General features: G+C 57.9%; 1 protein-coding gene across 5 annotated transcripts in view; it reads left to right on the plus strand.

Annotated features, from left to right (window-relative positions):
* Positions 1-9,612: 9,612 nt before the first annotated feature.
* The window catches only part of PRKCD (protein kinase C delta), a 28,876-nt gene continuing 25,435 nt past the window's right edge, over positions 9,613-13,053 (plus strand). For 3 of the 5 annotated variants that reach the window (XM_036870049.1, XM_036870053.1, XM_036870054.1), the window contains exon 1: positions 9,848-10,063. The gene's annotated coding sequence lies outside the window, so the exon portion shown is untranslated. Of the gene's footprint in view, positions 9,632-9,847; positions 10,064-10,915; positions 11,060-13,053 lie in introns of those variants that run through there. The other 2 variants (XM_036870050.1, XM_036870051.1) reach the window with 2 other exon arrangements.

The raw sequence follows: 13,053 nt of genomic DNA on the forward strand, positions 1-13,053 counted from the left end.
GGGAACCCAGAGACCAGGTTTAACTACTAGGAGCCCCTGCCTCTGAAGCCACCGGGTCCTCCTCCGGAAAGGCTGGAGGCTGCGACCTCACACAGACCTGGGGGGCCGCCTCTTCCTGACCTGCCGAGTGGCCTTGGGTGGTGACCTCACCCCTCTGAGCCTCAGTTTCCTCACCTGTAAACTGAAGCTGCCCCAAGCACTAAACGAGAGGCTGTTTTGAACTGCTTAGCCTGTACTTGGCGGGGGCCAGTATCATCCTAGTGATAACTTAATACGTCCCATCCTGTCGCCTCTCTTGTATAGCTGGAGCTATCAAGGCCTGGAGGGGCAGAGGGGCCTCCTGGGATTCTGCAGCAAGTCAGAGGCACCGCAGGGTGAGCCTCCAGCTTCACAGTACTTGCCAGGCACCTCCTCAGGCATGCCCATGGGGGGCCTGTGTCTAGCTCCATTCTGCCACAATCCCCACCCCTGACACAAATTCGCTTACTTGTGTGCGCTCAGGCCCACCCCAGCCCAGAGGTTTGTCCTTCTCCAGAAGCTTCACTTCATGCCTACTTCCCATCAGACAAGACCCAGGATGCCAGACCCATCCTCAGCTGCTAGGGTTCCCTTTGAGCTGGGGCTCAGCTGAGAGGCCAAGCCCCCCAAGCCCTGGAAGCCCTGGGCAAATCTGGAGGATCAGTTGGTGGTACCAGCTCCCAGGGGAGGCCCTGTAGGGCAGGTGGGCCAGAGCTGCAGGAGTCATCCTGAGGAACGCCCCCCCCCCCCACCGGTTGTCCCCTTACTTCCTGCTGGTCACCCTGTTCTCTCTTCTTCAGACACCTGGGGGCTGAGGTAAAGCATTGGGCTGGGGCTTGGAAGCTGGGCAGGCCTGGGTGGGGAGGTGAAAGGATGATCCCCCAACCCCCCAGAGGTGGTGTTCCCCAGGGAGAGAGGGCACACTCTGCCCTGATGTCTGAGCTCTGCCTAGCCTGGTACAAGGGCTAGGGGAGGCTTCCTGGAAGAGGTGGTAACTAAGCTAGAACCTATATGAAGGCTGAGAAGGAGTTGGCTAGGCATGGTGCACCTTGCAGAGGGAAGAGCATGGGCAAAGGCCTGGAGGTGAGAAACTGCAGGAGGTTGTCTGGTAGGAACTGAAAGAAATTTCTCTCACAGGAGCTGGGGTGCTTGGCAGGGGCCGGGGAGGCAGGGCTGAACCAGGCTGGGCCTGACAGTCATGTCGAGACTTTGTCCTTTATCCCGAGAGATCCATGGTCACTTCAGGGCTGGGACTGAGCAGTCCTGGACTCTTCAGGAGGGGTGTGTGGCTCCTGTGAGAAGAAAGAATTGTTGGGGGTGTGGAGCTGGGGTCCTGAGTACAGAAGACTGCAGGTGGCCAGACAAGAGGCACTGGTGGCCCAGGGCGGCGGCAGGGGGGGACAAAAGAATGGAGAAGTCAGAATGGGGAGACTGAGGGACTTCCCTGGCCGTCCAGTGGTTAAGACTCTGTGCTTCCAGTACAGGGGGGGGTGGGTTCGATCCCTGGTCAGGGAACTAAGATCCTGCACGCTGTGCAGCGCGGCCAAAAAAACCAAAAAGGAATGGGGAGACTGAGGCACCAAGGGGACAAAGACCTGTACACGCTTCCATAGTGACCTGGGGCCTGGCTGGGGTGGTGACATTGCGGGGGGTGGAGGTTGAGCGGTGGGGAAAGGGCAGGAGGCTGCCCAGCGCAGGCCCACGTGGATCCACCCCAGGGGCTGGGAATCCTTTGTCCCCTCCCCGCCTCTCATGGAGCAAAGCTTCTGCCTGAGGGAAGAAAAGTTCATTTCTCGTCCCCTGTGGCACAGCTATGCCATGCACCACACCCACCCCACAGAGGCTGCGGTTTGGCCACAGCCCGGCTTCTCAAGAGCCTGGTGGGCAGCGGAGGCTTCCTTGGAGTCTTCTCCTCTAGATTCCAGCGGCTTCACGTGGGTGGTGTGGAAGGAGGGGGCGTGAGGAACAGGAGGGAAGACGGGGCATCACTGCCACCAGCTTCCCTCCATCCCCACCCCCCAGCCCCCCACACGTGCACACCAGCCGGCACCTAGGTGCACACGCAAGAACCCAAAGCCAGATTTCACAGAACACTCCCACCGCAACCCCTATTGCCCAGCACTAAAACCCACTCACACTTCCCCAAGTTCCCTCCTCATCCTTTCTGCTTTCCCTCCAGAGAGCTGCTCCCGAGGCAAAGAGTGGCCCCCACACAAGAAAGCTACCTTCCCACCCCAAAGGACAGACCAGCATGGTTGCTCAGCAGCACAGTAGAGCTAGAGCAGACATCAGCATGAACTTCCCAGGCTTCCAGGTTGTGAAACCTGAGGCCAAGTTGAAAGTCTAGTTCATCTTCTTTGCAAGGTTCCCAAATCTCCCTGTGATCCTAGGCCTGCAGCCTGAAGCTGAGGCCCCAGTTCCAGTGCCCACCTGGGGAAACTTGGTACAGCTGGATGCAGCTAGCCAGAGTCCTCACCCCACTGGCCTAGAGTGAGGGTGTAAAGGGTCCCACATGGGCCCCACATGGGCCCCACCTGAGGGCTTAGATTATATATCCCAGCCTTTGACCCAAATGCCACCCCCATCCAGAAATTCCAGCCTTCTTCACTCTTCCCTCTATTGCCCTGGGATGACTGCCTGGTGCCCACAGGCCCTGAGGGGCTGGCCTGGGAACTGGCTGCGTTTCTGGCTCCAAGGGCTCACCATTCCTGCTGCCCAGGCCTGCCCAGCAGCCTGGCCACCTGCCTAGCCGCTGTGGCCAAGATGGCCACAGTCCGTTCCTGCAGAATCCTGTGGGCAGAGGCAAGGCCCAGGCATGTGAAGGTGGTGGGGTGCGCAAGTAGCCTAAGCGTGAGACTCAGCTCCCTGGGGAGGCTCCTCACCTGGCAACCTCTGTCTCTGCCCACCACAGGCTGCTGGGCACTGAGGAGGAGGCGTATGTCTGCCAAGGGAGCTCGCAGCCTGGGGGAGATGGACATGAAGAGCCCAGCTGCCTGTTTCTAGTGCTGTGCATAGGGTTGGGCCCTCTGCAGCCAGCATTTCAATCCATCCTCAGAGCAGCCTCAAGGGCTGGGGATATTACAGATGAGGAAACTGAGGCTCAGAGACGGCTGGCATTTGCTCAAGGTCACACAGTGAGTTAGTGTGGAAGATGCATGCTAGTTCTTCCTACTCTGGAGCGTCTGCACCATGTGGTTGGTGCCTCAGGAGAGGCCCTGGACAGAGGGGATGGGAGCGGGTTAGAACTGAGGGGAGGGCTCATAGGAAGCAGAGGACCTCTTTAGTTAGAGACAGGAATCTGGAAGTCTCCCTAGAGGAGGATCTTTTGCATGGGGCCTTGTTAGACGGCTAAGAGCTTGATGGAATGGCATCTTCAAGAGCAAAGCACAACCTGAGCACACCCAGGATGGAGGGTGCTGGCTGTGCAGGTACCTTGCTCAGGCTCTGCTGGTCCAACTGGCCCAACCACTTCTCTCTCCAGGCACTGCTCACTGCCCCTGCTCACAGCCCTGCCAAGAGTTGTTGGCAAACCCTGGGTGAAGGCTGGGTCAGGAACCTAGGATCCCTCATCCTCGTCCTAGGGTAAAATGATTAAGGAGTCCTGAGCCCCAGACTGCTCTGTCACCTCCTCACAGTCACCTCCTCCAGAAACCCTGCCCAGATTGTGCCTTCCAATAGGACAATTTCTAAGATACAATAACAGTGTGGAGGGTAGGTTTGTCTGAGGAGATGAAATTATCCGTGCAATTATGAGAAATTTCTACTTTTCTATGTAAACTTGTCACTATTTTCCTTATTTGCTCTGTTTTTCATCAGAACAGCCAATGTGTGTCATTACTTCATTACTTTTCTAGGTTTCTGTGACTCTCCCTCCCCATCTCTCACCACCCCCGCCCCCCATCCAGCCCCCGTCCTCCCACCCAGGGGGCAGGCTTTGGTGCCTTGGACGACACTCTCGCCCAGGCTCCAGGTTGCGCCATCCATGAAACGGGCGTGCTCAAGTCTCCCTGACTGTCCTGGACGGAGCCAGCAGCGAAGGGCAAGAAGACACCGCCCAGCGCCCGGGCCCAGGAGGCGGCGCCACTCCCGCCTCCAGGTGGCGGCCCGACGCGGGAATAGAGCCGGGTCATTTATAGCCGGGCCTGAGTCACGTGGCGAGGCGGACGCCTCCGCCCGCCGTTGGGAAAGGCCTCCCCGGGGCTAGGCTGGGCTGGGCCCGGGGCACGGGAGACGTGCCTGCGGGGGCGTGTGCGCCGCGGCCGCTGCTGGGGGGGCGAGGCTGTCCGGGTGGGGATCCGGGTGTGCCTGGCGGTCCTTCCCCACCCTTTCCAACTCAGGGCCACCCCTACCCGCCGTTCCCCGTTTCCCACCGGCCAAGCTGGGCACGGTGAGCTGGCCCGCTGCGGAGGGAGGACTGAGGCAGGTGAGCAAGGGAGGGAGCTGGTGAGGCCGGCGGCCCTCCCCACCCTGTGGGTGACAGAGCCCCTCCGACTCCGCAGGTGTCAGAGCCTAGTGTGAGACCTGGCAGATCTTAGCAGAGGGGGTGCTGCATGCAGGTGATGGGGGAGTAGGGGTGATGCTGGAGAGCTGGGGGGTCCCCTGGGTCTCTGTGCCAGGGGATAGCTGCTAGTCCATGACTGCCCCTGACAGCACCAATGCCTATCCACGCCCCTTTGGTGGGCAGAGGAGTAGAGGAGCCCGAAGAGGGGACCCAGAAGAGCAGGGGCTGTGCGGTGGTCAGTGCAGGACTGGGGTAGTCCAGGGGCTGCCTGCTCTGTGAGAGCCTGGGGAAAAACCCTGTGGCCCTGAACTCCCAGAAAGCACCTTCCCCTTGTCTACCCCAGGTATTTCTCAAGTTTCACCCAAACATAGATGTGTTGAGGACAGAACTTGTGGACCATTAGCCGGCCTCACCAACTCTTTGGTAGTGAACACCAGCATGGATTGAGCTCTGCCCCTAGTGCCCCAGAATCTTGATCTCTTCCATCCTCTCAACCACCCACCAGGCCAATATTACTGTTCTCTTCTCCATTCCACAGATGAGGAAGGTGAGGCACAGTTAAGGCACAGGTCCAGGGTGGAGCCAGGATGTAAACTTGGCCTGTTCAGGCCCCTGACCTGGCACTTCCCTACCATTTGGTACTACCCCCAAGGCCACTTCCCTTATTTGTTGCCTACCCAGTGCCTGAGGCTGAAATCCCTGCCCATGGTCATCTTGGTGACCTGAGGCATGGCCGCAGGTTGGACCATGTTCCAAAGTGCCCTTCTCACCTGCATGCACTACCCCCAACAGGACCCATCCAGGCTCTGCCATCCCCAGCAGTTGCCCAGGAGCACCATCCCTGCTGGCCTAGGCCTCCTGCTCTAGAAACACGAGCCCACTCTCCCTTGGTCAGGCCAGTGCTCTGGATGTGATGGGGATGGTGATGGCAGCCAAAGCTTCAGGGACAGGGATGGTGATACACAGAAGCAGAAACAGAGAGGCAGCATAGGCAGAGAGGCCAGAACAAGGACCAACTCTTGGCAGGGATCAAGTGGGGGACCCCATCCTGCCCCCTCAGGTGGGCGAGCCCCAGAGATGGAGGGAGGTCCAGGTCTTTTCCAGGTTGCTTGGCTGAGTCCTGGCCTTCCTGTGGAGGGGTTTGAGGGCCCCCAGGGTTAATGGCCTCTGGGTGGGGTAGAAGCTGTAGGGGTCAGGCTGGCCATCCTCTGGACTAACCCTCCAGGGAGCCTGCAGGGGGACAGCCCTGGGTGGATGCTGGGGGTAGGAGTCTGGAGACTGCTCAGTGCTCACTCTGATGGGCCTGTTTCCTTGGCTGCAAACCTGGATAGGGGAAAAGGGAAAGTACCACTTCTGGGTGGCCGCTATGGACCCAGCCCTGCTTGGGGATTTATGCCCCATATCATGAGAGGCTAACAAGGGCTCTTCTGAGGCTGACAGCCTGTGACTTGGCAAAGTGACCTTACCTGTGCCCCTGGCCAGTGTGAGCTGAGCCTCACCAGGTGTCCACCCTGGCTGAAACTGCACACACATCATCTCGCCCAACACTTAACCACCAACATGGTTTGTCATCAGCCCATTTCACAGGTGAGAACTCAGGATCAGAGAGGTGTGGTCACCCGCCCAGGGTCATACGGTTAGCATGTGACACAGCCAAGCCTCGCTCCCAAGCCTCAGCAGGCCCTTCTAAGGTCAGTACCAGTCAGGTTGTGGAGGCACAGAAGCAAGCTCACCTGGACTGTGCCCTGGCCCACCCAGTGTGGCACCAAAGGGCAACTCCGACATGCAGAGTGGCTCCAGCCGAGCTTGGCCTGGATTCCCTGGGCCCCACACAAGCCTGTTCTCCCTGGGTCCCCTGATCCCAGGGCCTGTCTCTAGAGGGAAGCCCACCTGCATCCTTTCTCTGCATTGGCCACAGTGTGGCCTGCACAGCCTCAGCCCCTTGCCCTTCTCTGGGGACATCTCGCCTCCCCTTGGAATCTCCATAGCAGAAAGATTGGCTGAAGCTAGTGTGTGCTCACAGCCCCTGAGTTCATGAGTCTGTATAATCCTGAGGGCCAGGAAAGTGCTTCCTGGTGTCTAATTTAAATCCTTCTTGTTCCTGCAACACCAGTCCTGCTCTAAAGTAGTGGTTCTCAACAAGGGGTGGTTTTGCCCCCTAGGGGACATTTGACTGTGTCTGGAGACATTTTTTTAAAATTTATTTTACTGAAGGATAGTTGATGTACAATGTTGTGTTAATTTTGACTGTACAGCAAAGTGATTCAGTTATATATATATTTTTATATTTATATATATATTCTTTTTCATATTCTTTTCCATTATGGTTTATCACAGGATATTGAATATGGTTTCCTGTGCTATACAGTAGGACCTTGTTGTTTATCCATCCTATATATAATAGTTTGCATCTGCTAATCCCAAACTCCCAATCCATTCCTCCCCCACCTCCCTCCCCCTCGCCAACCACAAATCTGTTCTCTATGTCTGTGAGTCTGTTTCTCTTTTGTAGATAGGTTCATCTGTGCCATATTTTAGATTCCACATATAAGTGATATGGTATTTGTCTTTCTCTTTCTGACTTACTTAATATGATCATCTCTACGTCCATCCATGTTGCTGCAAATGGCATTATTTCATTCTTTTTTATGGCTGAGTAATATTCCATTATATATATGTACCACTCTTCTTTATGCATTCATCTGTCGATGGACATTTAGGTTGTTTCCATGTCTTGGCTATTGTGAATAGTGCTGCTATGAACATAGGGGTGCATGTATCTTTTCGAATTATAGTTTTGTCTGGGTATATGCCCAGGAATGGGATTGCTGCCTCATATAGCAACTCTATTTTTAGTTTTTTTGAGGAACCTCCATACGGTTTTCCATAGTGGCTGCACCAATTTACATTTCCACCAACAGTGTAGGAGGGTTCCCTTTTTGGAGACATTTTTATGTGTCACGACTTAAGGGAGGGGAGTGCTACTGGCATCCAGTGGGTGGAGGCCAGGGACGCTGCTAAACATCCTCCAATGCACAGAACAGCCCCCACAACAAAGAATCATCTGACCCAAGGGTCAGTAGTGCTGAGACTGAGAACCCCTGGACTTTGGAGCCAGGTGGACCTTGGTTTGAATCCCACCTCTGCCATTTACTAGCTGTGAATCCTTGGGCAAGTGGCTTCATCTCTCCTTGAGACTCAGTTTGCTCATCACCAAAAGTGGCCTTCACCTTAAAGTGCCTTGAGGACTGATCAGATTGCACACATCCAGTACCCAGCACAGGACCTGGCACTGGGGAAGCTCCATCAGTGATAGCGATTATTCTTCTTTTCCATTTTCCAAGGTGAACCTCAGCGTGTGGGAGCAAAGTTCTGGTGGCTGGTCCTGGAGCTCCCCAAGAGGCAGCCCTCCATTGCCCTCCCTCCAGTGATCCCTGGCACAGGCTGGGCCTATTGTTGATGTTGAGGGAGAGGCTAGGCTGGCCACTGTGGACCTGGAGGGAGGAGCCAGGAGGGAAACTTGATCCCAGGTGAGCAAAAGTCACCTGAAGCTCACCTTGCTCCCCTTTCCTCCAGCCCAACCCCAGGGAAGCCATGGGGTGGGGGTGGGGATGAGGACACAAATCACACTAATGAATGGAGTCCCTTAGCTCAGGGACGTGCCATGGATTCACAGCTGGGCATCACGGAGGAGTGGCATTTGAATGGACACAACCAAGAGAGGTAGAGATTTGGGGCTGTGTGGGAAATGGCATTCAGTCCCAGGGAACAGTATGTACAAAAGACTGGTTGTGAGGAGTAGGGCATAAGCCCTATTTCCCAAATGATAGTCCAGTGTGACCTGAAGGTTCAGTTTGGTGGGTAGAGCCTCCCCCAGTGGGGTAGGGGACAGGCACCAGTGCTGGGAACCTAGACATTAACCAGTTTTCAAACTAGGTCCTCCTTCTGGAATGTAGAGTAGCAGCCGCCAGGCCCGCGCCCCACCCCCGCCAGCCTCCCATTTGTGGGAAGAATCATTGTAGTTTTTCTCTTTCCAGTCCAGACCACCCCCCCACCCCACCCCCCGACACACACTTAAAACAGTTTCAGGATTCACATCTCTGCCAGGCTCTCCATCCCTGGAGGTATCATTGGACACCCCTTCCTCCCACTCCCACAGCCCTGTAACCCACTTGGTGTGACCCCTTCTTCCCACCCATCTTCCCCAACCTAGGGTCCTCCCACCTGAACAACATGGCAGCACCTCTGCCCCTGTGAGCCCGTCTCTGCCTGCAGCCACTCTGTCCCATCCATTTCCCCCACAAGCCCACTCCACTCTAACAGCTGCAACCACCTGCTCCTTGAGAAGACTAATGTCCTGGCCATGGCCTGTGTTGGCTGTGGGCCCCTTGATCAGCTCAGGCTTCCTCAGGGATTGCCTCCCATTTTCATCCCTTAGGTCTCAGCTGGGAAGAGCTGTCCAGACTGTCCTCTAGGTGGTCCCCCAGGAGGTAGGCCTGGAACTGGAACCCTCTTCTTTTCCTCTGAAAAGTGACGTTTCTTTTCATTGGAGTCATTGGTTTGGTTTTCTGATCTTTGGGGGCAAGGGAATGGATTCCCTGGGCCTTACTCTTTCCCCAGACTTGAGGCCCAGAGGATACTCAGTGAATGAAATGAATGAATGAGTTATGCCAGACAACAAGTTCTAAGTCTGGAAAGGAAGATCAGGAGCCTCCCAGAGGCGATGGGGAACTCTGAAAAGCAGGGGCAGGAGGGAGGAATACTGGTGGATCGGGGTAGGGGCTGCTCTCAGAATCGCTTGACCAGCAGCGGTGGACCATCTAGAGCCTCCCGCCCTGGAGTCTTCCCACTCGTCTCCGGGGGCAGGGCCGGGACTAGCCGGCCTGGCGGCGGGCACCGAGCCCGGCCGCGTCCGCACTCCAGCCAACAGGAAGAGAAAGAGCGAGGGCCCGGCGACGCGGGCCAGCTGGCGGGCCGGGAGTCCCGGGCGCCGGCGCTGGGGAACCCCTCCGGCGCCTCTCCGGCTCGCTGTGCGGAGCGTGGGGCGGGGAGATCGCCCCCCACCCCCCGGCCTCAGCGTCCTCCGTAAAATGAGGCCCCTTCTGAGGGCTGGTACGTGCCCTAATGGCGGGCGGGGGCGAGGGGTGCCGGGGCGGGCGGAGAGGCCCAGACACTGAGTGGCCGGCCAGGGAAAGCCGAGCCGCTAGACCCCCGGGGGCCGCGGGTGGAGGCGGGCCCTCGTGGGGGCGGGCCCAGGGCGGGGCCGCGGCCCGGGCCGGCACCTGGGTGAGGTCGCGCCGCGCCGCCCCGCCCCCTCGCACTTCCGTGTGCCGCTGCGCGGGAGCTAGAGGCTGCGGACCCGGGATCACTTGAGCGACCCCCGGCGTTCGCCCGCCGCGCCGAGGCCCGGGTGGTACCTCACCGGCCGCCGGGCCCGTCCGGGTCGGGTGCGCACCGAACCCCCATCCGCGCGCGCGCCCGGGAGCCGCGCCGAGAGCCAGACTCTAGCCACCGCGACCCCTGGCGCCTGGCCCGCGCCCGGAGGTGAGTGAGGGCCGGGCCCGGACGTGGGATCGGGCTGCCCCGAGGGCACGCCACCCCTCCCTTTTCCTCCCCGCTCCGGTTCCCGTTTCCGAAACTGAGCCGCGGCCGGCGAAAGTCCCGCCGCGCTCCGAGACCCGCCGGTGCCTCCGTGCCGCCGTCCGTCTGTCTGGCCCTCTGTCCAGCGGTAGGGGCCGAGGGGCTCTTATCCGTCTGCTCCCGGCCCCTCTCTACCCGCATGTGCCCCCAGCGCCTCCGAGGGTCCACCCGTCCCTTCCGAATTCCTGGGGCCCTCTGTCCGTCCATCCGTCCCCACCCCCTCAATGTTCCCCCGTCCGCCTCTTCCTAGTACCCATCCGGCTGCCCTTCGCCCCGCTTGCGCCCCATCACCCCACCCCCAGTCTACCTCCCGCCACCCCCTAGATCCTGTCCTCCGCGAGCGGCGCCCCCGGCCACGCTCGCCGACCCCTGCCTGTCCGCCGCCTCTTCTTTTCTACCGCGGGGCTGAGGCCAGGCCGCCCGCTGGGCCTCGCCTCCCGCCGCTGGGACTCTGCCCTGCCCAGCCGGCGCGGCGCCTCCTCCTCGCTTGTTCTCTTCTTTCAGTCTCTGTGTGCTTCTCCCTGTCTGTCTCCGGGCTGGGCGTGGCTCCAGTCTACACTATCCCCTGCCCTTCCCCTCCCACCCCTACGCCCCCCAGCCCCCTTTTCCAGTGGCCCCTTCCCAGTCCAGATGCCACCCCTTTGGGGGCCCAGCCGGGAGAGGGGAGGAGGCGGAGGAGGGAAGGGGTGAAGACGCAGGAGGTGGGCACCGGCAGAACTGCCGCACTTCCCCAACTCCTCCATTCGTCCTTGTCAGGGAGGGGAGAGCCCCACTGAGACCCCCACCAGAACCGGGTCAGAAGGATTTGGTGTGAGTGAGGCGACGTTCCTTTCTCCTCTGGACCCTACCCTATGTGCGTGGACCCTGTCTTCTGCTGAGTTGTCCGTATCTGTCGTGTAGGTATGTTGTGTATCTGTGTCTCCTTGTGTGTTCTTTGTCACCGGGTCTGGGACTTGACCCTGTTTGTCCTTTTAAACATGTGTGACTTGCCTGTGTGTATGTGTATATATCTCTTTGAGTGTCCTGAGGCTCTGTGTGCCCTCTGCAGCTATGTGTGTACTATGTTCTTTGTCACCGGACTCCCCTCTGTGTGTTGGGACGTGTGTCCCCATGTGCCTGGAGGGTCCTGTGTTGTACACTGGGTATGTCTTGGTGGTCATGAGTACATACAGCCCGCAGTGTTAGTGTCAGCCCACCAGGCTCATGTGTGAGTGTGTCTGTATAAGTGTGTGTATGTGTGTGCACTTACATGTTCTTGTTCTCTGCCACTGAGCCGCTGTGACCAGGCTGACCTAGTCGCTGAGGGAGGGGACTGGTCCCTTGGGTTTCCTCGTTCCTGCCGTGGACTGAGCTGAGGTGTGGTAGGCAGGCTGATAGAAGGCAGTTGTGTGGGTATGTGTGTGTGTGATGTGGAGGTGTTTGGACAGCTGTACCTGGCTGGCTATAGGGTGGTATGAGGGATCTGGCGTGTGACAGGAGTTTGGCTGGGGGTGAGGCTGAGCGTATGACTGGTGGGAGACTCACAGTCTGACTGTATGAAACTGTGAGGATGTGTGCTTGGGGAGTCATTGTGATTGTGGGGAACTGAGAGTGCTTGGGCGTGGGTGTCAGTAGCAGGAGGGGATGCCACAAGGTGTGTGTTGCCTCTGCCCTGGGGTGGCAGTGCCGGGAGGGAAGGTGAGAGCCCTGGTGTGTGTGTGTGTGTATGGGTATGCATGTGGCAGGCCGTGAGAGTGTGGATGTGCACATGACACACTCAGGCCCAGCCCTGGCTCCTGGGGAGACGGGGAAGGCCTCCATCTCTCACCTTCCTCCACTCTCCCAAGTTCACAGACACCTGAGGTCACAGTGTTGTGACTAAGACCGAGGGCTCTGGACCCAGGAAAGATTTGGGCTCAAATACGCGCTGTGCCTTTTAAGAGCAAGAGCTGGGAACTAGGCCTCTCTAAGGCAGTTTCCTTATTTGCAGGGTGGAGAAAGTTGTGAGGACCAGAAGTCCTGTGTCAGAGGTCCTTTAGCACAGCCTTGGTCCATAGTGAAAGCTCAGCACATGCTAAGTCTTGTTTGGTGACCACTCACCTCCCCCAAACTGTATGGTCCCCGTTCTCCTGGGAGCTGGAGCTAATAAAAGCCCAGATAGTCCCAACCCAATTTCCTGCCTGTGATGTATCTTTTGCCCCCTCCCATCCCCTTGACCAGACTGCTTGTGGAGGGAAGATGGCTGACAGAGACCCCACCTACATCCAGCCCTGTTGAACCCACATGATACCCCCTACCAGTCTCAGCAGCAGTGATGGGGAGAGAGTGGTGGGGGTGATTTGAAGCTGTGACCGCAGGCCACTGACACCATTTAGCAGGCACAGCTAATTGGAGTTTAAAATTAGAAATAACTTAAAGCACAGACAAAAAGATAAAGCTCGAGGATGCCTCAGCCCCGAGGGAGTGGTGATGGGGGTCTTCAGCTGGAGGAGCGGCTCACATCTGGGGAGGAGAAACTTTTGTGGAGGCCTGGCCTGCAGAGAAAGTGCTCAGGCCTTTCAGCCAGGAGACTCAGGTCACCTTGTTGCCTTTGCTGTTCCTTCCTTCTAGGATCTCTCTGGGCCTCCATTTTTTCAGCTGTATAATGGGCACCACAGTAATGTGAGAATCACCTGAACTAGAAGGTGCAAAACAAAGAATAAAAAAGTGTCACTATTCATTTGGCACTCCCAGTGTGAGTTCAGCACAGCAGCTGGCACACCACATCATTGGAGCCTCAGTACCATCTGGGGAGATGTAGTCTCCCCACTTTAAAGATGAGACAAGCTGAGGCTTAGAGGAATTGCCCCAGGCCACAAAGCGGTGGTACCTGATTGCACCCTAGGTCTCCAAGCCCACAGGGCAGGCTCTTGAAG

The sequence above is a fragment of the Balaenoptera musculus genome, chromosome 11 (genome assembly GCF_009873245.2).
Source record: "Balaenoptera musculus isolate JJ_BM4_2016_0621 chromosome 11, mBalMus1.pri.v3, whole genome shotgun sequence".
Taxonomy (NCBI): domain Eukaryota; kingdom Metazoa; phylum Chordata; class Mammalia; order Artiodactyla; family Balaenopteridae; genus Balaenoptera; species Balaenoptera musculus.